Source organism: Poromitra crassiceps (genome assembly GCF_964638095.1).
Source record: "Poromitra crassiceps genome assembly, chromosome: 4".
In the NCBI taxonomy this organism is placed as follows: domain Eukaryota; kingdom Metazoa; phylum Chordata; class Actinopteri; order Beryciformes; family Melamphaidae; genus Poromitra; species Poromitra crassiceps.
Genome location: NC_139626.1, coordinates 8,347,546 through 8,371,426, shown reverse-complemented (window position 1 = coordinate 8,371,426; position 23,881 = coordinate 8,347,546). Strand labels below are relative to the sequence as shown.

The 23,881-nt window shown below is 46.3% G+C and overlaps 1 pseudogene across 1 annotated transcript in view; it reads right to left on the bottom strand.

Annotated features, from left to right (window-relative positions):
* Window positions 1–3,172: 3,172 nt before the first annotated feature.
* LOC310775569 (rho GTPase-activating protein 44-like) overlaps window positions 3,173–23,881 on the bottom strand; it is a 23,356-nt pseudogene continuing 2,647 nt past the window's right edge. The window contains exons 2-14 of the transcript in view: window positions 23,687–23,738; window positions 21,046–21,157; window positions 17,654–17,735; window positions 17,374–17,454; window positions 15,527–15,640; window positions 13,797–13,888; window positions 12,551–12,731; window positions 9,478–9,495; window positions 8,343–8,537; window positions 6,948–7,458; window positions 5,348–5,463; window positions 4,781–5,167; window positions 3,173–3,324 (exon numbers count right to left, since the gene is read on the bottom strand). The product of the transcript in view is annotated as a rho GTPase-activating protein 44-like (transcript). The remainder of the gene's footprint in view (window positions 3,325–4,780; window positions 5,168–5,347; window positions 5,464–6,947; window positions 7,459–8,342; window positions 8,538–9,477; window positions 9,496–12,550; window positions 12,732–13,796; window positions 13,889–15,526; window positions 15,641–17,373; window positions 17,455–17,653; window positions 17,736–21,045; window positions 21,158–23,686; window positions 23,739–23,881) is intronic.

Sequence of the window (23,881 nt, the reverse complement as noted above, 5' to 3'; positions counted from 1 at the left end):
CACAATTGCGTTTTGTTTTTATTGTCAAACTTATAAATAGAGGTGATAGCATTTCATGCTGCATTGATTTCACTCAGCTGGCAGAATCGACTGAAACCAGACAAATCTATAAATTGTAGCAATCATCCAGCTATTTTGATGAAGAGCGTTTGATTCTCTTCTTCTGCCCATGAATAATGTTCTTGCACATTGTAATTTTGAAATTGTGACAATATGCAATTGTTTACTGTATACACCCCCCCACCCAGAATTGGGTTACTGCTTTGGAAATGAGGATATGATGACCTCTAATGTGGGGAACTGCTTGTAACAAAATGGCAGTCTTGTTTTTAAACAAACAGACCGTCACATTGTGATGTCATAGATCCGTCACATTGTGATGTCATAGATCTCAGTCAGGTTGGGGGATGAGGAGAGTGGAGAGATCTGCTGTTAGTCAACCGACACATAAGACGGAGATGCAGAAGTTTCCTTGCAGATTTCTCCTTAAAGCTCCAGGGGTCAAAGACTCTGCAACACAAGCACTATCAGCATTTTTAATTGAGCAGATCTATAAACTAGATTGAACCTTAAGCCTATATCAGTGCGGTTACAGCTACCATATAAACTTTGCTGCTGATAAATGTGAATTCTACTTTGTGTTGTTTTGTGTGAATCTAGCAATATTGTGCTCGGACCAGGATGCGATGATGTCAGAATGTTCATCAATATTTATATTTTGAATTCAATATTTAATATATATATATCTAAATCTCTCCCCTGTCAGTATATACAGTACATATATTTATATTTACAATAGTCCTGTGAATAATAGCGCATTTCAAAGAAAGAGAAGAGCAGCATAGCGACTTTCAGATTTATGTAGTGGATGCACAGATGTTTTCATTACCTGATGCTGCCAGATGGGGGCGCCCCCGGCTGCCAGATGGGGGCGCCCCTGTCTGGCAGCGTCAGGTAATGTTTTCAGGACTCGTACCAAAAGGAAGGTCTTACAAATCTGACAGGTGATGAGCACGCCACAAGGCAAAAAAAACAAACTGCTGCTATCGTATACCAAAACCTTAATACTCCAGTTTTGGTGATTTTCATATTTTCCCTCAAACTGTATGTTCAGGGGGAGCATGAAATCCACTCAAAAGCCATGATGGAAAAAAAAGCACTGTAATCACTCTCAAAATAAATCTGTTTTTCTCAATTCCTGAAAGCTTTTTGAAGCTGTAAGGTTTTGATGCGCAGCAGTGAAATTCTGGTCCCTCGCGTTTGAATGTTGTTGTTTTTTTGGAATTGACCGAGTGTCGTGTCATGGAATCAATCACAACTCCTCAGACCTAGTAAAAACTATTCGGAAATATATCTGTATAAATACTCTCATCAAAATAAACACATATACACATAGGCAAATCTCATCTCACTTGCTTCTGGTTCAAGACCAAAATATCTGTATCCTCAATACAGTGTTGCTTTCACTGCCGGGGGAAGGTGATTGAAACTGCATTACGCACCGTCAGAAAAAGAAAGGTACACTGCTGAAGCTTTCGTCATCACTGCGGCTGCTACTTTTTCCCACAAAAAGAAAGCACCTTTTTTCCTGTGAGTGTGTCAAGAGAGTTCTCGATTCTCAGTTCTCTGTTATGATTTGATGTGGGATGTCATAACACATGGGCACAAAATGTTCTCAATCAAAAGTTTCCAGCGTGTCTCTCAAACAGCTTAGCTATAGCACCCTGGTGACAGGGCCTCGCCGGGGAGGACACGTCTCCAGAGGCTTGTTAAAGCTGAAACCACTGAGACAGCTGGATTCAGCAACCCCGTTCTTTTGAAGTACCATGTTTCTTGGCTTAGGAAAACGAAAAAAAAACAAAACATGCAACGTTATTTGCTGCCAAAATAAGTATGTGTAATCAACATGGGGTTTTTCATTTTTGTACAAGTCACCCTGCTAGAACCCTTTTGCATTTGCAAAAAGCCACTGCCTGATGTGCAGGTGCCTTCCCCTTTCCCATATTTCATGTATCACATATATTTCGTAGCTCCCAGATAAGCTCAAGTACATTCCACGTGGAGGAATTGGTATCTCTATAGTGTAGTTACAAAATATGATCTGATTTAGAATGTTATTCATATCATATACTCTGAAAATGTACAGTATAAACAATAAATATTCAGTGATTGATATCCTTATTGAATACCATGTAAATAGTGAAAACTATGACTGGGCATTTAACCTGTTTGCAACCTGGTTGTATTTTCTAACGAAGGTCTAGATTAGAACATGCATTCCCATTTATGCTCAGCAACACCAACAGCGCAACATCATACAGTACAATTACCAAACACATCACACACACTAGCCAAATACAATACAACACAACACACACACACACACACTTACACACACACACACACACACACACACACACACACACACACACACACACACACACACACACACACACACACACACACACACACACACACACACTTTCCAAAACACATTGCATACTGGCACACTCACAGTGAACGCTCAGTCGGGACAGAAATGAGGGGGTGAATGGACACCCGTGAGGAATGGAGAAACTTGAGATGGCATCACGGGGAGGGAGAGAAATAGTGAGAGAAAGAAGAAAGCCTATGTATTGGCAGGACAAGATGTACAGTACTAGTAATTGTTCTTCCTTCCATAATTCACTCACAAGAAGCAGCAGCAAAGAGCACTCATTCCTCCCAGCGGCTCGTTTCCATTCTTGTATGTGGCGTTAAAGGCAATATTGCAAGTGAATCAAATAAGGCAAAAAAAAATAAAAAAAATCATAAGAATAATAATACAAACATAAAACGGTAAAATAAAATAAAAATCCTAAAAATCAATGCACCACAGATCAAATCGATGATCCGGTCAACGTGAGCTAAAGTCCCCCCCCCCACAAACATTGTCTCAAGAACCTCGTGGAATCCAGGATATGACCATGAGCATGAACATTTATATTCAACTTTTTTGTTATTTTCGAGAAGGGCGTGTTTTTACGAGCGAGCGCCTCTGAAATCATAGTGTTTTGGGTGTGATGGTGAGATCTGCCGTGTCCGTCAAAGAAGCTGTAGCAACCCTTCAGTCCCAGTGAGAGAGATGGAAGGGAAATGAATGAGTGTGTTTGGGGGGGGGGACTCGGTGGGGTCATAGCACTGTGCTCTCCGTCTCCTCCTCAGACTCTGCCTTGGTCGACTGGAGCACCGCCACTGAGTTCCTGAAGGGGGCAATGTGGGGCACGTCAAAAATACCGTCCAGTTCCACGTTAATGATGGGGATGTCCAAGTTGCAGAAAGAATCTGCATGGAGAGCGGGAAACAGAAACAGGTTGAGCAGAAATAAGAGAGAGAAAAATGGGAGAAAAAAGTTATAATTGGGTGAAAATACGGGTGCAACAATACATTGCTTGCACCTGCCTTCAGACATGATCGAGGAACATTGCCAAACAAGTGGTCAGTAAAAACGATTAACACACAGGGTCAAAAACACAAAAGTCCAAGATCAATGTAGTTACGTGGTAATTGATATGCACACCTCAATTTCATACTCGTAACATCTTTTTCTGTGGTTTCGCTAGTGGGAATGATGACATCCAGGGTGTAACAAGTGTGATGGACAACAACTACAGGGGGACAAACGGCCAGTGCGCTCACTGAGGAACAGCAGTGGGGGTGGAGGGCAGTGACTGTAAGCCAGGGGTGGGGGGGGTGGAACAGGGCGTAACATGGGTGGGGGCTCGGGTGGGAGTGTCTCGGGACAGCAAAAGGGCGTCGTCGGTCTTGTCCCGTTTGGAGCAGACGGCCTATTAGACACGCCCACAAAGCCATGCATTGCGTCAGTCTCAGCCACCATGCAAAGGCCAGCAAAATGGGTTAGTGGTGGACTGAACACTGCAGCTATATATATATATATAATATATTATGCATATACATACTGTGATGAGGAGTCATGTATACAGGTATATATAAAGAGCGGCTCTAGGGTGAGGCTGCCATTGAGCAGTGACTGTGAATCAGCTCCTCCGTCTCCCTGACTAACTTTAGTCATCAGCGGGGAAATGTAAAAAAAAAAGACAAAAAAAAGAAAAAGATCCAAAATGTGCATTTACTGGCAACTTCACCCTGTTGTGTGAGCGTGCGAGCCGGCTTGACGCCGGGCCAAGATGGCGGAGGGGAGGGAGGGATCGGTGGGGTGGGGTGGGGTGGGGGAGGTGAGGCTTTGGCACGGGAACTCCTGCTTACCCTAAAAGTCCCTCTCACAAATAGAATCACACTGAACCTCTCGCCTCATACCGCTGGAAGTGAGACAATAACAGTAGTCGACAGAGGGAAGAATAGAAAACAGAATCAGAGATAGATGTTAGAACCTACTAGTGACGTCATGTAAATAAAAAGGTAGGTAAAACTATGAACAGCCAACAGAAACAAAATAGTGTTGATTTAGGCTTTATTTTCTGATATGTCATGCTATGATTTTTTTTAGATTTATACAAGGTAAAAAGGTTGTGTGAAAGTAGTTTAGGTGGGTTCACCCTCCAATACATCCCCGGAAAACATTACTATGTACTATATATTAATAATATTAACTGTTGAATGTATTTCAAGAGGACTTCGCCTGACTTTGAATCTGTCACATTATTTGACACTGAAGAGGAGTTTGAAAGAGGAATAGGACTTTGTGTGTGTGTGCGTGTGTGTGTGTGTGTGTGTGTGTGTGTGTGTGTGTGTGTGTGTGTGTGTGTGGGGACATGCTTACCTGTGGACATGCTCTCCCCAGGAGACAGTCCGTCCAGCAGGCCAGAGGAGTGGTCTAGAGGTTGGGGACTGGAGCCGGGCGTGGTGGGGGGCTGGGGAGGAGGCAGGTTGGGCCTCTGCCGTGGCGGCTTGGGCATGGGCCGGGCCTTGGTGAGGGTCCCGGCCAGCGAGGGCGGGGAGGAGAGGGACGGGGTGGTGGCCATCATCTGGATCTGTCCCGGGGAGCCGATGGTGGCGTACCCCTGGGGGTAGCCGAAGCCGTACGGGGAGGGGGTGCTGGGAGGGGTGGGAGACAGGCTGACCGGAGACGGCTGGCCTGTCGACTGGTCGGACATGGCCCCCGTCTGCGAGTAAGGCCCTTTGGGTGGGATGGGGGCCAGCTTCTTTGCTGTGGAGAGACCAACAAGAATGTCCATGACTTATCTCTGTGGTGGCCTCCTGGAAGTGTGCGAGACCCTGATGGCAAGTGGTCAGGCCAAGGAGTCAAGGAGGAGTCAAGGAGGTGAAAGGGTCGGTAATGAGACCACACAGACACAATCACTCTCTCTCACACACACCCTGTTATTACCTCTTCTCAGGGTGTGCGGGCTGTGCTCGCAGTGCTGTGACGCTCCACTAGAGGCTGCTGTTCCCTGGATTCCTTTCTGTCCGATCACCGGAGACAGCTCCTTGTTCTTTAGAGTGCTGGTGAAGGAGAAAATACACATGAATAATAAGTTGCCCCTTTGCACGTCGACCCCATTTCTGTCAAAAATAATATGAGAGCACCCATAGTTCAATGTCAAATTGTCTTGAGTGACCACTGTTGCAGACAGACATAGGCTACCGGACGGTGTGATCTATACTAGTGCAGTGCAGCAGAAGCAAATCAGAAATCCCCATGTATACCGTCCGTGACGGATTAATGTTTTTTTTCCCCTTCCTTCTTTATAGTATAGTGCAGCAGCCAGAATGCCAATGGGAGGAGGGCTTGAAGGTCAAAACATAAAACCGGTTTATACTAGTGTCTGACTGACAGTCCCCGGCTCCAAATGCTCCCCGCCCACTTCCAGCAGATGAGACGTGGATGTGTGATTGAGACTGCAGGGATTGAGAGTCAGCGTGAAGCAATAATGCAAATGAGCTCTTTTTCCAATAACAGACAAAATAGGTAATCATGCTGGTTTCATCTAACAGTCTGTTGTTTCACTGCAACATACATCAACGCATTTGTTTCCATAATTCAACGTCTGATCTTGCAGTCGAGCACTCAGGGCTCCACTGGGCTCACTGGAATGACTCATTACCGCCCACTTTTATAACGGCATTCACTGGAAAGCTTTTGGATTTCCTTTGTTGCCTGGCAACCGGCGGCTCCAGAATAGCCCGGCAACATGGAAAGTTATGGATTGCATATGTGTGGCTATAAAATGAAAGATGGGATTGATAGTGGAATGCTGTTTCTGTAGATGTGGCAGCTCTCTTACAAAGCGTTCGTTTCCATGGCGATCACGATGATCACCTTGATGCACAGATGTAGGGCAAACCCGAGGAAATAAACGAAGGGAAATAGGGGTGGCGCTGTTGGGAGTAGTAGCGCAATCTCACCCTTCCCTTTTCCTCCCCACATCCCTCTCTCATGCCTCACTGTCCCTGTGGGGGCCTCTCTGTAATGACTGTATAGAGAGGCAAAGGGAACGTCACTTCCTGCTTCAGCGCTGTACCAGAGATCTTCGTCCGTAATTTATTTTCCCATAGACATTTCGTAAAATGCTTATAAAAAGGGTTTTACTTGCTCAAACCAAACGGTTCGGCTATATTTGGAATCGGGAGAGACCATAAAACATTTCACTCGGACCAAAACTAAAAAACAACAACATTGTTAAAATATTTTCTTTAAACCCCCATTTTTTTTACATTTTGGTCTGAGTGAAATGCTATGCGATCTCTCCTGTTTCTAAATATATCTGAAGCGTTTGGTTTGAACAAGTACAACTATTTTTTACAAGCATTTTACGAAACGTCTATGGGAAAATAAATGGCGGATGAAAATCTCTGGTACAGTGCTGAAGCAGGAAGTGACGTTCCACTTTGGCTCTCTATACTGTATATGTCTCTGTTTGTGTGTTCATGGTGTTAGTAGAGCGAGTACGAGCTCAAGGAGTTAACAAGCAGGCTTCTGTATTTACCTAGTCAGCTTGGCTCCTCTCTCTCGGTTACAGGCACAGGCGGCCCATGGAGGCGGGGCAGATAGGGGGGTGTTAGGGGGGTGGGGGGAGCCCGGGAACAGGTCGTGTCGAGTAAGAACGAGGGGGGGTTTGATGTAAATGGTGGAGGCATTCGTTTCGGACGGGGGCGCATGCGGAGCGTCGGGCAGGGAGGCCTGTTTGGGCAGGTGCAGGGAGCTGGGTTTGGGGTTCGAGTTGATATCAAGCTGCTGAGGGGAGGGGCACAGGGGGGGTAGTGGGGGAGGGCTGTAGCCAGACCAGCGGGGGGGGCGGGGAGGGGCCGGACTCGGGGCCGGGAGCGACGGGGCGCGTACCCAGAGGTGCTCGGGTATAGAAATGGTGGTGAGGGAGCGGGTAGGAGAAGGAGGAGGAGGAGGAGGAGGAAGAGGTGTAAGGGGGAGGGGGCCGCTCCTCCTCGGGGGAGGGGTAGGCGTAACAGGAGTCCGACCAATTGGAGGACGCCTCATCCGAGCTGCAATGATAAACATATCAATGGTTTCATGGGGAACTGAGCTGGTCTTCAGAGGTTGAAATACTTTGACAGTGTCATCATCACTACGCAGTACAGTGGGATATATTGATTTGGGAGTTTATTGTACTGTGAGGGAGGAAATTAGGCGCATATTAATTTGCACACTGCGTTGTGTTCAGAAGGAGGGGTCGAGGGGAAACAGCACGGACGAGATCAAAATAAACAGGCGTGTTTTGAGGCTTTTCCAGTACATTCCTATGACACAAGAATGAAACAAAAGAGAAATGTCCCCCTATCCATTGCAGTGCCTTGTTGCCACAATGGCCTGTTGTGCTGCTAACGATGCCTGAACTAACGGCAAACAAAACAAAACATGGCAGACATGCACATGCGGCTCTAATGAACTACGCATGAACTTGTTAGCGTTTTTCTCTAAATCACACTTGGTGGCGTGAGGCCCAACCCGGAGAAAAAATAAAAACCACTTCAAAACCGACCAGCAGGGTGGCGCATGAAATAAAAACCACCCAAGCAGAAAATGAACTCTGAACAACACGACAAAATGACGCTACAAATTCAACCATGAGGAATAATGCAACATCCAGAAGTTCAAGAGCAATCACAAAGTGAAACGCAGTTTGAAAATGACATGCTGCAACAGACTGGGATGGGGAGGAGATGAGGCTTTTCGGGGGACGGGGCACCGGCAGTGTATCACAGACAAGAAGAGAAAACGGGGCGGGGGCTGAGAGCAGACAACGGCGCCGCCCTGGTGTCGGTTGCAGGGCACAGCAGCACTGTGAGGAGGAGTAGCAGCACACGGACGGACGGGCAGGGCGGGCGGACAACAGCAGGACGGAGGAGAGCGGGCACGACAGCCTTACCTGGCTCGGTCGCTGCTAGTGGGAGGAGGGGTGGGGGAGGGGGACGCGGAGAAATCCCCCGGCGGCTCGGGGAGGAGGAGAGCGTCAGAGGGCGGGGCGGGGGGCTGCACGCTCGGTGGCGTGGAAGAGCGTTTACGCGTAGACGACGAGCCCCTGCGCGACACCCAAGAAGTGTCCATCACCCTGACACCCATGCTGCAGTGGGACAAGAGATGCACACAGCCAATCAAAGTCCAGGCAGGGGTGTGTGTGTGTGTGGGGTCAGGGGGAGGGGGCAGCTTTCCACACCCTGAACCGACCGTCCGGGGTGAAGTTGCCCCTTGTGCGCTGCTGGCTCGGGATCAGCCTCCCTGTCCGTCAACCCTAATCTTCACCATTAGTGCTCGACAAAAACCCTGACCCCAGATCAGCGTCTAGGGGGCAACGTCACCCTACTCCACCCACCACAGTCTTGTATGGCTGTACTTAGGGATCCACAGCATGCAAGAACAGAAACACTCCATCCATACAATGTGCTGTTTATATAGATAATTCCATTTTTTCACGACATCTTCAGATGTGGTTTTTGGACTGATATTCAGGTATTCTCCTGCATGACAAGAGTCTATGATTCAGAAAGTAGAATAGTTGGTTTGGTTCTGCAACTGCAACACAAGAACAGTTGAGATGGACCGAACATGAATTCAGGAACATGTTATGGCTTCTTCACATAGCTACTGTCAAGCCAAAGAAACGTCTTAATATGAGATGAAAAAACAGGAATTATCCTTACCATGTCGATGGCTGCTTTCTAACTCTGAGCAACAAGATCCTATTGTATTCACCCAGTTCGATGTTTGTACTGGTCAAAACAAGTCTATCCAGTGCCCGACACTGCAAAGATGCTACTTAAGTAAACAGAGAGAGCACGCTTTGTCAGTCATTTGGCAACAATCTGTCACCCCGCTCTGTTGGAGACATTGAACTATCGGAGTCCAAGTGCGTCACTTGAAGCAGACCTGACTGGAACATTCAACAGACACATGACAGATGAGAGACAGCTCCTTTCAACGCACAGCTGAGGCGACGGGGGGGGGGGGGGGGGGATGAATAGACCAATGACGAGGTGGCGAGAGGAAAAGGATCAATACAGTACCTTTGTATCTTCCTAATGCTGCGTTGTTGTTAAGACAGAGGACAGGCACAATGAGGACAAGAGGGTAAAGGTCACGGGAGAGAGTCTCCTCTAGCTGATCAAAGTGACAGTGGATGTCTGGCAGGCTACAGGCTTAAAAGACATGAGCCAGGATGGTGGAGCAGCAGGGTGGGATGGGGAGCCTGGCCTGGAGCAGCAGGGTGGGATTGGAACCCTGCTGGCCTGGCAGGGCACTGCGAGCGACGCGAGTCATGCCGAGTGTAACGAGGAGTGGGATTTGAGGGGTGAAATGTGCTTCGAGTCCGTCAAACTCACAGAGCAAATTATCGCTCCATTTAGCGCTAATTACCGTAGGTCAAAGTTTCCCCCGATGGAGACGAGAAAATACCTCCCCCTAAATAACACAAATATAAGAAGAGGATTCTTACAGCTCGATTAGAGTGACTCTCTCAGATGTTCCAGATGTTTTTATCTGTTCCATGGTTATTGTGTTCATTAATTTTGCATTGTCCCGTCTAAATAAATAAATCAAATCAAAAATCAGAAGCGTGGTACACTGATTTACACTGGCATACACCATGCTGAGATTTTGGCATTTACGGTAATAACTGTAATATTCATCTTCCAGAGCACCAGAATCTTAAGTGCTACCACACTATCTAAGGATTAGAAAGTAATATCATATTTTACAAACCCACTTGTTAAGCGGGGAGAGTCAACACACACCACAGCATGTCTTAAATTAAGTGAGCACTAAAGTAAATTTTATTGCATGTTTGGACAGTGGACTCTCTTTTCCAATTGATGCGGGCTTTGTCCTTGTTCTACACACGTGTCCCGGGAGAAAGATGTGCGGAGTTTTCCTTCTAATATTGATAATTGCAAAGTGGACAAATTCCTGGGCTTGCTTGGATCTCATTTCTCTTGCTTGTAAAAATCGCTGGCAGAAAGTGGCTCTGACTACGCCGGGGTCATTCGTTAACTCCTGAAAGGTATGCTCACTAAAAACATGAACAAATGGAAATATTACATACAATTTCAACTATGCTAAATCGAATCTACCTGAAACAATAAAATACCTTCTCTTACAAGAACGGAGAGGAAGTCTCCCTCCCTGACCCGAGCAGGCTGCTTCGGAAGAGGTGTGGGTTTCTAATGAAAGCTGAGCGCTATTGATCAGACCCAGCACAGGCTCGGCCCGGGTTTAATTAGCTGTGCCTCTGTGGTCCCAGGGCTGCAGCGCTCAGCAGGCCCTGATAACACCCAGGTTGTATTAAAGTATTAGAGAAAGAGAGAGAGAGACAGAGAGAGAGAGAGAGAGAGAACACGGATGAGACTTTCAACTAAGCCTCGTTCACAGCTTAAGGTTTGTCAGATTTGCTCCTTCTCATTTCACAGACTAAACGTCATATCTGCGCTCCATTCTCTTTGTCTTGCTTGTTTTCTTTCTTTCTTTCTCTCTCTCTCTCTCTCTCTCTCTCTTTCTCCCTCCCCTCACTCTCTTCTAGCTCAGCTGCTTATTTGCTCTCAGGCAGGTGCTGTAGGTGAAGACTAAACGTGATCTCCTTTTTGCCCCTCTGATAGGGAAGCTGAAGTCTTCCCTGAGTCCGGCCCGGTTTTACAGGGGTGCAAAAGCACGCATTGCACCCTTATTTTAATTGTCTGCATGCTCAGTTGAAAAGAGTGGGGGGGGAATAAAAAAATAAATTATTGTTATTGTTCAATTATTATGTCATAATAATAAAAAATAATGTAGCCTAGTAGAGTGTTGTATGTTCTGAAAGACTTAGGTTGCAATATTCTTTGCTAAAACACTTATCGAATTATAATTGTTGTTTTTCTTTGTTCTTTGATGTGAATTTATGGCTTTTTGGCACCTATATGTAACCTTTTAAGGTTGAGATAATTGTATTATCATTATATGGTCCAAATATTTCAGTAAAGCACTTGAAACACTTGAAATATTCTTGCTTGGCTGGTATCATTCTACTTGAAATGATGGTAAAATGCATTATTTTTAGTAAAATAACATGTCGCCGGGTCGGCCCGTGCATGTGCACCCCTTCCTATCTAGGATGCATCCCTAGTCATCTTGTTCTGGAACCGGCCCACTTCTCACATGAGACTGCCACGATCGGCGAGGAATTGTTCCTTACTTCACATGGACTTAACCCTGTGGAAAAAGTCTGTCATCTTCATCTCTTTCGTTGCCCTTGCCTAGAATAAGCTCAAAGCTAGCTGGCTAGCACGTCAGCACAGCTATCTTTAGAAAGCTGAGACAGGAAAAGTTACAAGTTGTCAGTGAGGATCCATGCTCACGCACACGGAGGGGAGGTGGACACGCAGGGGTGGCTGAGGAATGCAGAGGCAGGGTGACATGAGTGTGGGAGTAATCAATTGGAAGGTTTAGCTGAGTGGGGGGTGATGCTGGTTAGGGTGTAGAGACACACACATGCACATGCACACGCACACACGCACGCACACACACACACACACACACACACACACACACACCCCCAAGTGCCAATGTTGCTCAATCAATCAGAGTCCGAGTCACTAGAGACACTGACTATGAAGGGATTTATTCCAAAATGCTGTTAAGATTTTAGAAAAATTGAGTTTAAAAAGTACTGTAATAAAGAAATAAAATGTAATCAATCACTTTGTAAGACTAGATTTGTCTTGTACATTTTGCCTGTCTTCTAGATTTGGGTGAGATGACCAAATTGCGTGTGTGCGTGTGCGTGTCTGTGTGTGTGTGTGTGTGTGTGTGTGTGTGTGTCTGTGCGTGCGTGCGTGCGTGTGTGCGTGCATGCATGTGTGTGTCCACAGCAGGAATGGGAAACCAAGTGCCATGAATGGACAAGAGTAAGCAGGTTTCTATTCTAACTAAAGGCCACAGCAGGCGGTGTCACTGATGAGATCCTTCCCGCTGGTTGAAGGTATCATCATCAGTGAAGTCACCTGCTGGAGTGAACACTCCTCCTGACCCAGCCATGGCACACACGTTGCCCCTCTCCACGCTGACACTGTCTAACCCCCCCGGCAGAGCGGTGGTGGATGCTATTCGTACCCGTCCTTCTTATAGAACTCCAGCATCATGTTGTCCGTGGCGACGCTGAGCGGCCGCCGGCTCTGGTCGTTCTGCCTGCGCTCTGTCTGGTCCATGTCCGGAGACGGCATCGAACTGTAGTTGGCGTTGTGGTTGGTGTGGACCGGACTGCCGTAGTTCCCTGTGACGTTAAACTCAATCTCTGAGAGAGAGAGAGAGAGAGAGAGAGAGAGAGAGGAAATAATAAATAATAAATAAATCATAATAAATCATTTTGTCATTTTGTCTTCCTGCACTCTAGAATCTTTATTTTATTTTATTACACTTTTATTACACATTCTTAGCCTGGGTACTTCTCACCAAAATTTAAATGTGAATAAAAAGGCAGAATTATGTCCTGTTTAAATAATGCTTTGCAGAGGATTGAGCCCATTGCTTTCACAATGTGAATAAATCTCATTTGTGAATGTCTGGGAGCCGACTGTAGCCTCAGCACTTGACGTTCCATAATTAATGGATGTAGTCAGTTGATAGAAAAATAATATGATTTCCAGTTTAAAATGACCCCGCTCGAAATACCACCACGGACCAGCTCAGTGGCCTTGTGGTCTGAGTGTCCGCCCTGAGACTGGGAGGTCGTGAGTTCGATCCCCGGCCGAGTCATACCAAAGACTATAAAAATGGGACCCGTTTGCCTCCCTGCTTGGCACTCAGCATCAAAAGGGTTGGAATTGGGGGGGTTAGATCACCATGTGATTCCCGAGCGCGGCGCACGCTGCCGCTCACCGCTCCCCCAGGGGATGGGTCAAATGCGGAGAACAAATTTCACACATTGTGTGACAATCAGTGGGCCTTTACTTTACACATAACTTTTGTTTTTTTATCATTTCTTATCCAAGAGTGACGAGAGATAGCTTCCATTTGAGATGACTAAAGGAAGAGAAGAGTGACGAGAGATAGCTTCCATTTGAGATGACTAAAGAGTGACGAGAGATAGCTTCCATTTGAGATGACTAAAGAGTGACGAGAGATAGCTTCCATTTGAGATGACTAAAGAGTGACGAGAGATAGCTTCCATTTGAGATGACTAAAGAGTGACGAGAGATAGCTTCCATTTGAGATGACTAAAGAGTGAGAAGATGACTAAAGGAAGAGAAAAACTAAATGCCGTAGGAAGTCTTAATGGATGAGTGAGACAGAATGGCACGGACAGAGAAGCCCCGCCTCCTCACCTCCGGGGAAGAACCAGTCGGCGTGCTGGACTCACCTCCGGGGAAGAACCAGTCGGCGTGCTGGATGACCGGCTCAATGATGCCAACGATCTGCAGGGACACGGTCGTCATCATCTCCGTGATGTTGCTGCAGTGCAGGGCAACGCAAACGAGAGAGAGAGAGAGAGAGAGAGAGAGAGAGAGTTATTCTGATGGGGCAGAAAAGTCAAAATAGGTGTCTGGATTATAAAAATCAAGCAGTGCTTAAAAATTAATACATTTTCATTATATTAAAGAAGCATTAAAATGAGAAAATTAAACCCATAAAAAAAAAAAAGCAGTCTATTAAAATACTAATTAAAAGTTCGGGAGTGATAACGAGTTCGTAAGATTTACACAGAGATTAACGAGTCGTCCTTCACCCCCCCCCCCCCCCCCCCCCCCCCCCAACTGCTTAGTCATCATCATGTATTTAATTATGAATTGCCTCTTGGAGTTGTGATGAACAGAGCAGCAGTGAAGCCCTGTGTCCACTGGACACCTTTTCTTTTTGTAGCACTCGGTGCTCTGAGCAGTAGAACCTGCTTAGCTCTTAGCGACATCAGGAACATCAACAGCAGCTTTTCGACTGACAAAAGGAGAAAATGAAGACAGCACTGGAAAAGGACACTCCCGGGGGACACAGAGTCCTTCTCTTTGATGCATTCCGTCTAACTTATTTTTTATTCTATTTTTTTTACCAGTGTCCCGGTCGTTGCTCCCCCCCTCTGCCGAGGCTAGGTGGGGAGAGTTGTAGACTAGCTAGCACATGCCTCCTCCGACACATGTGCAGTCGCCAGCCCCTTTACTTTACTTTCGACAGCATGGACATGGAGTTTCATCGGCAGGACGTAGTGCATGGGAGGATCACGCTATTCCCCCCAGTTCCGCTCCCCCCGAACAGGCCGACCAGACCGAGAGGAGGAGGCACTAGTGCAGCGACCAGGCCGCACATACGCTTAATCCGGCTTCCCACCCGCAGACACGGCCAATTGTGCCAGTATGACCAAACCGGAGGTAACACGGGGGCTCGAACCTGCAACCTTTGTGGTGGTAGGCAGTGAATCTAACGCTTCACTACCCAGACGCCCTTTCAACTTCGTGATCCAATAATAAAATGTCAATGTATGAAAGGCAAGAAGACCATATTTTTTAGCTATAGAGACAGTCCGCATGTCTGGGAACGCCCACAAAATGTTAAACGGCTGGCGCGCGAGTGGGGTAAAACCGCCCATATATCTCAATGGGCTGACTCACCAAAAGACGGTGCTGCGGCTCTAAACTACAGGTTTGGGGGTTCTAGAGCAGAACACAAGATGTCTGCTCAGATGTGCGTTTACTGCGGTGGTCAAATCCCCGATCGTGTCTACCTGGGCTGGGCTATCAGCTAAATTCTAACTTTGCTGAATGGATAGAACGGGGGTTTTTACCCCACCCTGACCACGCCCCCAGCCAGGCTGAGCCAGCTAAACCAGCGTGTATGACGAGACGTGGCCTCAACCTATAGATTTTTTTATTTTATTTTTTACTTTCACTTTGGCTTTCTTTCATTAAAATATAATCTATAGTACCTTTGATTCCATTAGCATGTTCTTTTGCAAGCATTTTGAGAAGGAGTCAATTGAAAATAAACCAAGGATGCGGTTTGGTATCTTGCCTTAGTTTATATAGATGATGATACTGCTGCTATAGATTAGTTTATAGCTGGTGATACTGCTGCTATAGATTACTATCACTGCAGTCCTACCCTTCGTTGTGCATCCACAGCAGGTTAGGGCCCAGGACAATAGCGATGTTTCCAGGGGTCATCTTATTTGCATCCTGGTACTCGGTGAGTTTGGAGAGGAATTTGATCAAATACCTGTAAAAATGAACAGAGATACAGGAAATACTGTAGATTACGGTAGATGAATCAATCAACACAACCTATTGACCTTATTCACACACATCGTTACGGTACTTCAACATATAAGCGAAGAGTTAGAATAGACCCAACTGGCAACAGAGCACCGCAAGGAATGAGTCCGGAAGTATACCTCCGGGTTCGTCAGGGAAGAAGAGAATGGGGTTTTAGAAGAATGGGGATTTGCATAAAATAAGGTCTGTGGTTAACAAAAGTTTACGGGAGCGTGACTTTGGGTGCAGCAGGATAATCGGTGACACTTTATAATAACGTTCAGGCGTAAGTCAACTGAAAAGTTGCTATTGTACAGTATATACTGTAGCTCTGTCTCACCAAAGTCACAACTTCAGTAAAAAGGGAGAGGGAAAGATCTGAATCAGCTGCGGCGACGTGGACCATGGAGGTATAAAAGAAATTTGGAAGGGATACCTTGCCCAATGATTATACCAGGCCAGGGGCAGAGTGGCAGGGTCATCACACTTTTAGATGTTTCATTACAGAAAGTGTATGAAACGCATGACCAAAATAGTCATACATTCTGTCATGGTGTTACTTCTTCTTCACTAATTCCAGTGGAAATAAATTATTACCCTCTTTGATGGGGACCCCCTGAAGGACCCCTGGGGGTCCCCAGACTTTGAGAACCACTGAAAAATGGGCTAGCAGCAGGTTCCTGTGGCTCTCAGAGGGCTGCTGAACTGAATGAGTCATCCTGAGCTGAGCGGGCACGGTCTGACAGGTCTTCACAGAGGAGGTCTGACAGGTCTTCACAGAGGAGGTCTGACAGCTCTTCACAGAGGAGGACTGACAGGTCTTCACAGAGGAGGTCTGACAGGTCTTCACAGAGGAGGTCTGACAGGTCTTCACAGAGGAGGACTGACAGGTCTTCACAGAGGAGGTCTGACAGGTCTTCACAGAGGAGGACCGACAGGTCTTCACAGAGGAGGACCGACAGGTCTTCACAGAGGAGGACCGACAGGTCTTCACAGAGGAGGTCTGACAGGTCTTCACAGAGGAGGACTGTCTCAAAATAAGCTCCATTTGTGCAATTCAGTGACAAGTGCTGCAGCACCTTTCGATTTGTGCCTCATCTGTCCTCCTTTCTGTCGATTATAAGACAAGTCCCTCAACAAACATCCCAGGCTCAACCTTAATCCAGCAGCAAACAGAGGGGAGCACATAAGCTGAGGCCCCTCTCTCTCTCAGCACCATTTCACACACAAGTCAGTCTTTTTTTTCGGGCAGACGGCGAGTAAAAGCGCACTATTTCGGCCTCGTGGAAAGCTGGGATTGGTTTTTCTTCAGCTCAGTGGCACTCCTGATTTGAAGGAGCTATGAGACAATTGAGAGGTGAAAGGTGACTGAAAATGAAATCAACAGAGTGAAGTGAGGGAGGGAGGGAGGGAGGGAGGGAAGGAGAGAGAGGGAGGGAGAGAGAGGGAGAGAGAGGGAGGGAAGGAGAGAGAGGGAGAGAGAGGGAGGGAGGGAAGGAGAGAGAAGGAGGGAGGGAAGGAGAGAGAGGGAGGGAGAGAGAGGGAGAGAGAGGGAGGGAGAGAGAGGGAGGGAGGGAGGGAGAGAGAAGGAGAGAGAGGGAGAGAAAGGGAGGGGGGAGGGAGGGAGAGAGAGAGAGAGGAGGGAGGGAGATGAGAAGAGAGGAGAGGAGAGATCCACAAAGAGGGAAAGTGACTCACTTAAAGTTGTTGCCGTTGGCCGGGGGTAGTTTCTCACAGGCGCTGAGGAGAGCCTGGAGTCTCTTGTCCTGGTCCTGAATGCTGAGGGACAACACAAAAGACTCGCTTTACAGCCGTGCCAAAGGACTGCATCATATAAGGATGATGCATTTGACATCATGAAAAGGTTCAAAAAAATGCAAGTGAAAGAGACCGGTTTTCAAAGAAAACCCTGCCGCCATCATCATCATCACTGGAGCCACACATGCAGTGAGTGGCATTATATTGATTAGACACTAACTTGGAAGCCTGGATCCAGTCATTGTAGAGTTCAAAGGTCATTAATGGCTCTGGGAGCTCCCGTAGGTAGGACTTCAAAGCACCTGGCGAGAACAAGATGGATAATTACACTGTATGTATGTGCCTGCATGTGCAAGACCTCATAGTATACATACAAGTATGTAGCGTAGACACAAATACATGTATGTGTGCGTATGTGTGTGTGTGTGTGAGCAGGAGACAGAGGGAGAGAAGAGAGGGGTATATCTTCTGTGCAGAAAGAAAGCCTGGATGAGAAGAACCATCAGGAGTAACCAGCTGTGACCTTATTAGCGCCTCAAAGGCTCGATGCACAATCAGCTCAATGGAACATGAGGGTTGCTTCATCCCTCTGGCTTTTACTGTACATTTAATTTCATATCACTGTGGAAAGAACAAAGACCCGGAGCTGTGCTCACTGGACTGGAACGAGGATGAGAGCAGCCCGTGGCGTCTGCTGAATATGGCCGACAGACATGGGTCCCACTGTATATTTGCAAATAACTGTTGTCTTTGTCTTAATCAACTTGGGAGCAAAACATGAAAGGGGTTCGCCTCATTAGGATAATTGCAGGTCGTGTCACAGAACAGTATCAGCTACCAAAGTCACTGTCAAGCAATGCTTGTATTGTTCTATTATGGCAGACCCCACCCATCTGGCGCAACAGGCACGTTAAAATAAACACTACAAAACACTCTATTTCCAAAGACAACCTGAGCCAGGTGGCAGTGTCATTTTCCAGTGCTGATGAAGGAGGCTACAGTCGGCTAGGCTCCTCTGACTGTTCTGACTCGTCCTCTTCTCTCCCTGGTCTGCTGCGCTCATTTCCCTCAGGGATGCGTAGGACGGATGAGAAACGTCAGGGCATCCCTCACTAGTAGACAGCTTGGAGGCTGCAAGCTCTGCTGCTGTTCTATCTGGGTGCCCTGTGTGTGTGTGTGTGTGTGTGTGTGTGTGTGTGTGTGTGTGTGTGTGTGTGTGTGTGTGTGTGTGTCTGTGTGTGTGTGTGTGTGTGTGTGTGTGTGTGTGTGTGTGTGGGGGTGGTGTGTGTGTGCATGCTTTTGCCTGTCTTGTGTCGTGTGTACCCGGCATGTTGGGTGTGGCTGGGCTAAATAAACACGTCAAATGTATAGAATTGCATTGCTACTGCTAACTAGCTATGCTTAGTGAAGGGCCTGCGATTGTGGACTTGACTGAGAGTCTGCGATGCATTTCGACAGGCTGATGTTGTAAATGGAACTGTACTGAAGCCCCCCCCCACCCGCACCCACACACACTCCCCCAGACCCCCACACACACTTCAGTCTGAGAGGGATCAGCTCACAAATAAGATTAGATTAGACCATTTGAAGGATTAGGGTCCTGTATGGATGGATTGAGAAAATTGGGATTAGATAAAACTCAAAAATGCTTGGTCATCAAGCTATATACAAGGCTGTTCTTCTCAGCTCCTGAAAAGTTGACATTTTGGTCGGTTTTCACCCAACAACAATAATAAACAGCTGTCCAGCCAAGACCAACAGCACACAGATACACAACAACGACGATAAACAGCTGTCCAGCCAAGACCAACAGCACACAGACACCCAACAACAACGATAAACAGCTGTCCAGCCAAGACAAACAGCACACAGATACCCAACAACAACGATAAACAGCTGTCCAGCCAAGACAAACAGCACACAGATACACAACAACAATGATAAACAGCTGTCCAGCCAAGACCAACAGCACACAGATACACAACAACAACGATAAACAGCTGTCCAGCCAAGACAAACAGCACACAGATACCCAACAACAATGATAAACAGCTGTCCAGCCAAGACCAACAGCACACAGATACACAACAACGATAAACAGCGGTCCAGCCAAGACCAACAGCACACAGATACACAACAACAACGATAAACAGCTGTCCGGCCAAGACAAACAGCACACAGATACACAACAACAACGATAAACAGCTGTCCAGCCAAGACCAACAGCATAGAGATACCCAACAACAACGACGATAAACAGCTGTCCAGCCAAGACCAACAGCACACAGATACGGCAATTTACAAAGAAAGATCTATAACAGCATCATGAAAGTTTTTTTTTCTTTTTGTGGTCTATCACAGAGCTTCTCATGGCAGCTTTGATAAATCAGTGACAGCAACAAAGAGAACAACCAAGAATGCAGACATATTTCATCCGCATATTATTTCTACAAAACCGCCCTCACTCCTACCTTTACACAAATGCTTTTTGGAGATTCTGCGCACCTTACCAAACCAAATGAAAGACGAAAACAACAGAGTCTAGCTTCTTGAAGTACGATTGAGGGATGCTCACTGGAAGTGACTGGAAGACATATAAGAACCTGGGCAACGTTAGCATTTTTATGGCGTTGATGCGTCCCACCATTGAAACAGGCAAGGTCTTCCAGAACTCTATATTTCTCTCCAATTGTTTCATTTTCTCATCTCAATTATGCTTCAATAGCTGGTCCAATGTTCTCGTTACTGTAACACCCAGACTAGTGAATTTATCTCAAACAATCTCGAAGGGGGTAGTCTTCAGCAATGCCTTGTCTACCAGTTGTGATAAAGACATCAGGTCACTCTTTGCCCAATTTATCCTATACCCCGAAAATGAGCTGAATTTCTTTATTAGATCGAGCAGGGGGGACAATAGAAGCTTTGGGATCAGAAATGAATAAAAGAAGATCGTCGGCATAGGGCCGATAGCTGGGACGGACATCATATAAGGCCCGTGCCTCGTTGGTTTGCCCTCAAGGTCTCGCCAGACAAGGTACTGTACAAAAACAAGAAACAGAAGCTTTTTTTTGCTTCTCTGCTGGCTCTTGTAGCAGACACAAAGTCAACCTAATCAAGTCAAATCTAATCTTCAAAATCGTATCGGCGGATCTCACATAAAGCCTACAAATTAACCTTTAGCATGGACTTCACTGTTGAGGTTGACAGATGACAGTAGGGTGTCAATAATTCAGAATCAGAGAAAACATCACTAATAGCAAAACATATTTCAAATTAGACTATCACAGAGAAAACGACTAGGGCTAGTCCGCCCCAAGGGGTGGCCACTGCAGTGCCAAGTAATTTGGCAGCTCAATCATGACCTTCATTCCTAAGACTGGTTTCTCCCTCCATTTGGAGGGGGAGGTGAGGGGGCAGATGTCTCCATTACACAGGGAGGCAGGGTGTGTGCCAGGAATTTATGCAAATGAGTCCTAACGAAGGATGGGAGTGAATACTTAACGATACACTTGGAAGGCAGGTTTCAAATTCTAGAAGATGGCTATCAGTCGGCGTGGCAACAAATTAGCTGAGCGGTGCTGAAGCGGGGTGTTGTGTTGCCCGATAACTCACCTGCGATGGCGTGTGGGTCTGCGGAGTATTCCTGAACATCTAACACCCCGCAGTCTAACGAGGCCTTCAGCTTCTTTAGTTTGGAGGCGGAAGGGGCGACTCTGAACAGTCCCTGAGACACACACACAGCATGAGACAGGTGAGAGTTCACATACTGTGGGCCTACCACTGAGAGTCAAGATAGTGAGTCAGAGAACCAAAATACAGTCGACTCTTAGACCTCACTGTTGAACGTTAACTGAAGATCCATGTGTTAATAATGAAGGATGGGTGGTTATAGACAGATATCACAATTGCAAAGCTTGTGGGGCAGAAACCCGCCCGCTAACGGATCAACAGCTGAGTCAGCGGCAGTCCTGGCACCAGAAATGCCAATTTGCGTCTGCTTTGACAGCAGGAGTCGATTACGTTCAACTGCCACACATGTCAGGAGTTGGAATCGACGTGAGAAATCTCAGAGTTGTGCAGCAGCACTAGAAATGACTCGGACGACATGCTTGGATGATATTTTTTGTAACAACTTTTCCGTGCGCTGCACTGCATTGTTGAACCTTGTTCAAACTGGAGACCATCCGTGACTTAAAACAAATGTGGGCCAGTGGTGTAAAGTGTGTGTACTGTGTGTGTGTGTGTGTGTGTGTGTGTGGGTGTGTGTGTGTGTGTGTGTGTGTGTGTGTGTGTGTGTGTGTGTGTGTGTGTGTGTGTGTGTGTGTGTGTGTGTGTGTGTGTGTGTGTGTGTGTGTGTGTGGTGGCGGGGGGGGGGGGGGACTTCATTTCGATGTCAACTCCACACCTGTAAAGTTTTGTGACTGCATCTTGCACAGTTTTGACGCTATCACGCTAACAAAAGACATATACACACCTGGCAAAGTACTCAAACCAGCTTCTGTGAGAGTTCCCGCTACAATAGGTGTCAGCAGGACCACATTTTGCCATGATCATCACACACACATACGCACGCACACACACACACACGCACGCACACACACACACACACACACGCACACACACGCACACACAGACTCACCAGGAGAAAACAATACCAGCCAACGCTGTTGCGGCTGGTAAATATGCAGTACATATACATGTACATATACATTTCATGACATACCGTCATTATGTGTCATTGCTTTAGTCCAGAAACAGAGCAGTAAAAGACAAGTCTATTTGTAGTGGAGTCAGACCTCCTCCTGCATGTCACACTCCAGCAGCATGGTGACACAGGCCTCTATATTACTGTATATATCTCTCTATATATATCTATATCTACATCTATATATACTGTGTGTATATATATATATATATATATATATACCGTAAATTCCGGACTATAAGGCGCACCGGTGTATAAGCCGCACCTTCAAAGTTGACTATTTTTTTCTTATATAAGCCGCACCGGACTATAAGCCGCGGGTGTTTTAATGGTATTTTTTGTTTTTTTTACAGTGCACACAGTGTCCGCGGTGTGGTGAAAAGAGGGCAAGAGAGGAAATTAAAACAGAAGTGGATTTATAGTTAGAAAGAGTGCTAAAGAAGAGAGAATTCCGTTTTTTATTTTTTTATTTTAGTTACTCACAGTACTATTGACCAGTCCAACTCAAAAGATATTCGGCAGTTTCACTTTGAGCTCTTGTTCCGCCGCTGTCCATCAATGGTTATGACGAGTCTCGCTGGGTACAGTACGCCAAAGCGATATCCATTGACTTTAACCTTTTCAATGATGCTGTTGTATGTTGCGCGTTTCTGTTGCACCAACGCGGAGAGGTCCTGCCGGACGAAAAAGCGCGTACCCTCCCAGGTGAGGGGCTTCTTCCCCGCAGCCTGGAGGATGAGTTGACGGTCGGGCCAGCGGAGTAGGCAGATGAAGATGGCCCTCGGTGGCAGGCCGGGGTCTGGACGTGGCCGAGGCGCCCGGTGTGCCCTGTCCACCTCTGGTGGTTTCTCGCCTTCCTTCAGGTCCAGGATGTAACACAGGATTTTGCCACGAAAGCGTCCATGTCACCAATCTCAGCTCCCTCTTTTACATTGATCAGGCGAATGTTATTTCTTTTACTCCTGCTGATTAAGTCATCAACCTGCGTGTGCAGCGTTTCGATGTTTTTGCATTTTATCCACTTTCGGACTCACTGTGTTGTTTTTGTCCTCCAGTGCGCTGATGCGCTTTTCCGCATTAGAAACTCTGTTCACGGTTGCATTATTTTCTTTAGTGAGTGAGTGGATGGACTTCTGCACGTTTTCAAACTTGTTTTCAAGCTGCTCAAACCTCTGAGCGATGTCGGACTTAATCGATAGTGTTTCACGGAGTAAAAGTTTAGCCCAAGCCGTGTATCTCCAGCCTCCAGCAGGTGAGTCATTTCCTCATTCATGGCGGTGATTGCTTCGTCTTTTTCTTTCTGCTTACCTGTGTTGTGTTATGTTATGTTATGTTATGTTGTTAAAAGAGGGCAAGAGAGGAAATTAAAACAGAAGTGGATTTATAGTTAGAAAGAGTGCTAAAAAAGAGAGATTTTTTTTTTTTTTTTGGAAAAAATCCATAGATAAGCCGCAGGGGCCAAAAAAGGCCAAAAAACGGGAAAAAAGCCGCGGCTTATAGTCCGGAATTTACGGTATATATATATATATATATATATATATATATTACCGCCTCCTGCATGCCACACTCCAGCAGCATGGTGACACAGGCCTCTATATTACTGTATATATCTCTCTATATATATCTATATCTACATCTATATATACTGTGTGTATATATATATATATATATATATATCTATATATATATATATATATATATATATATATATATATATATATATTACCGCCTCCTGCATGCCAC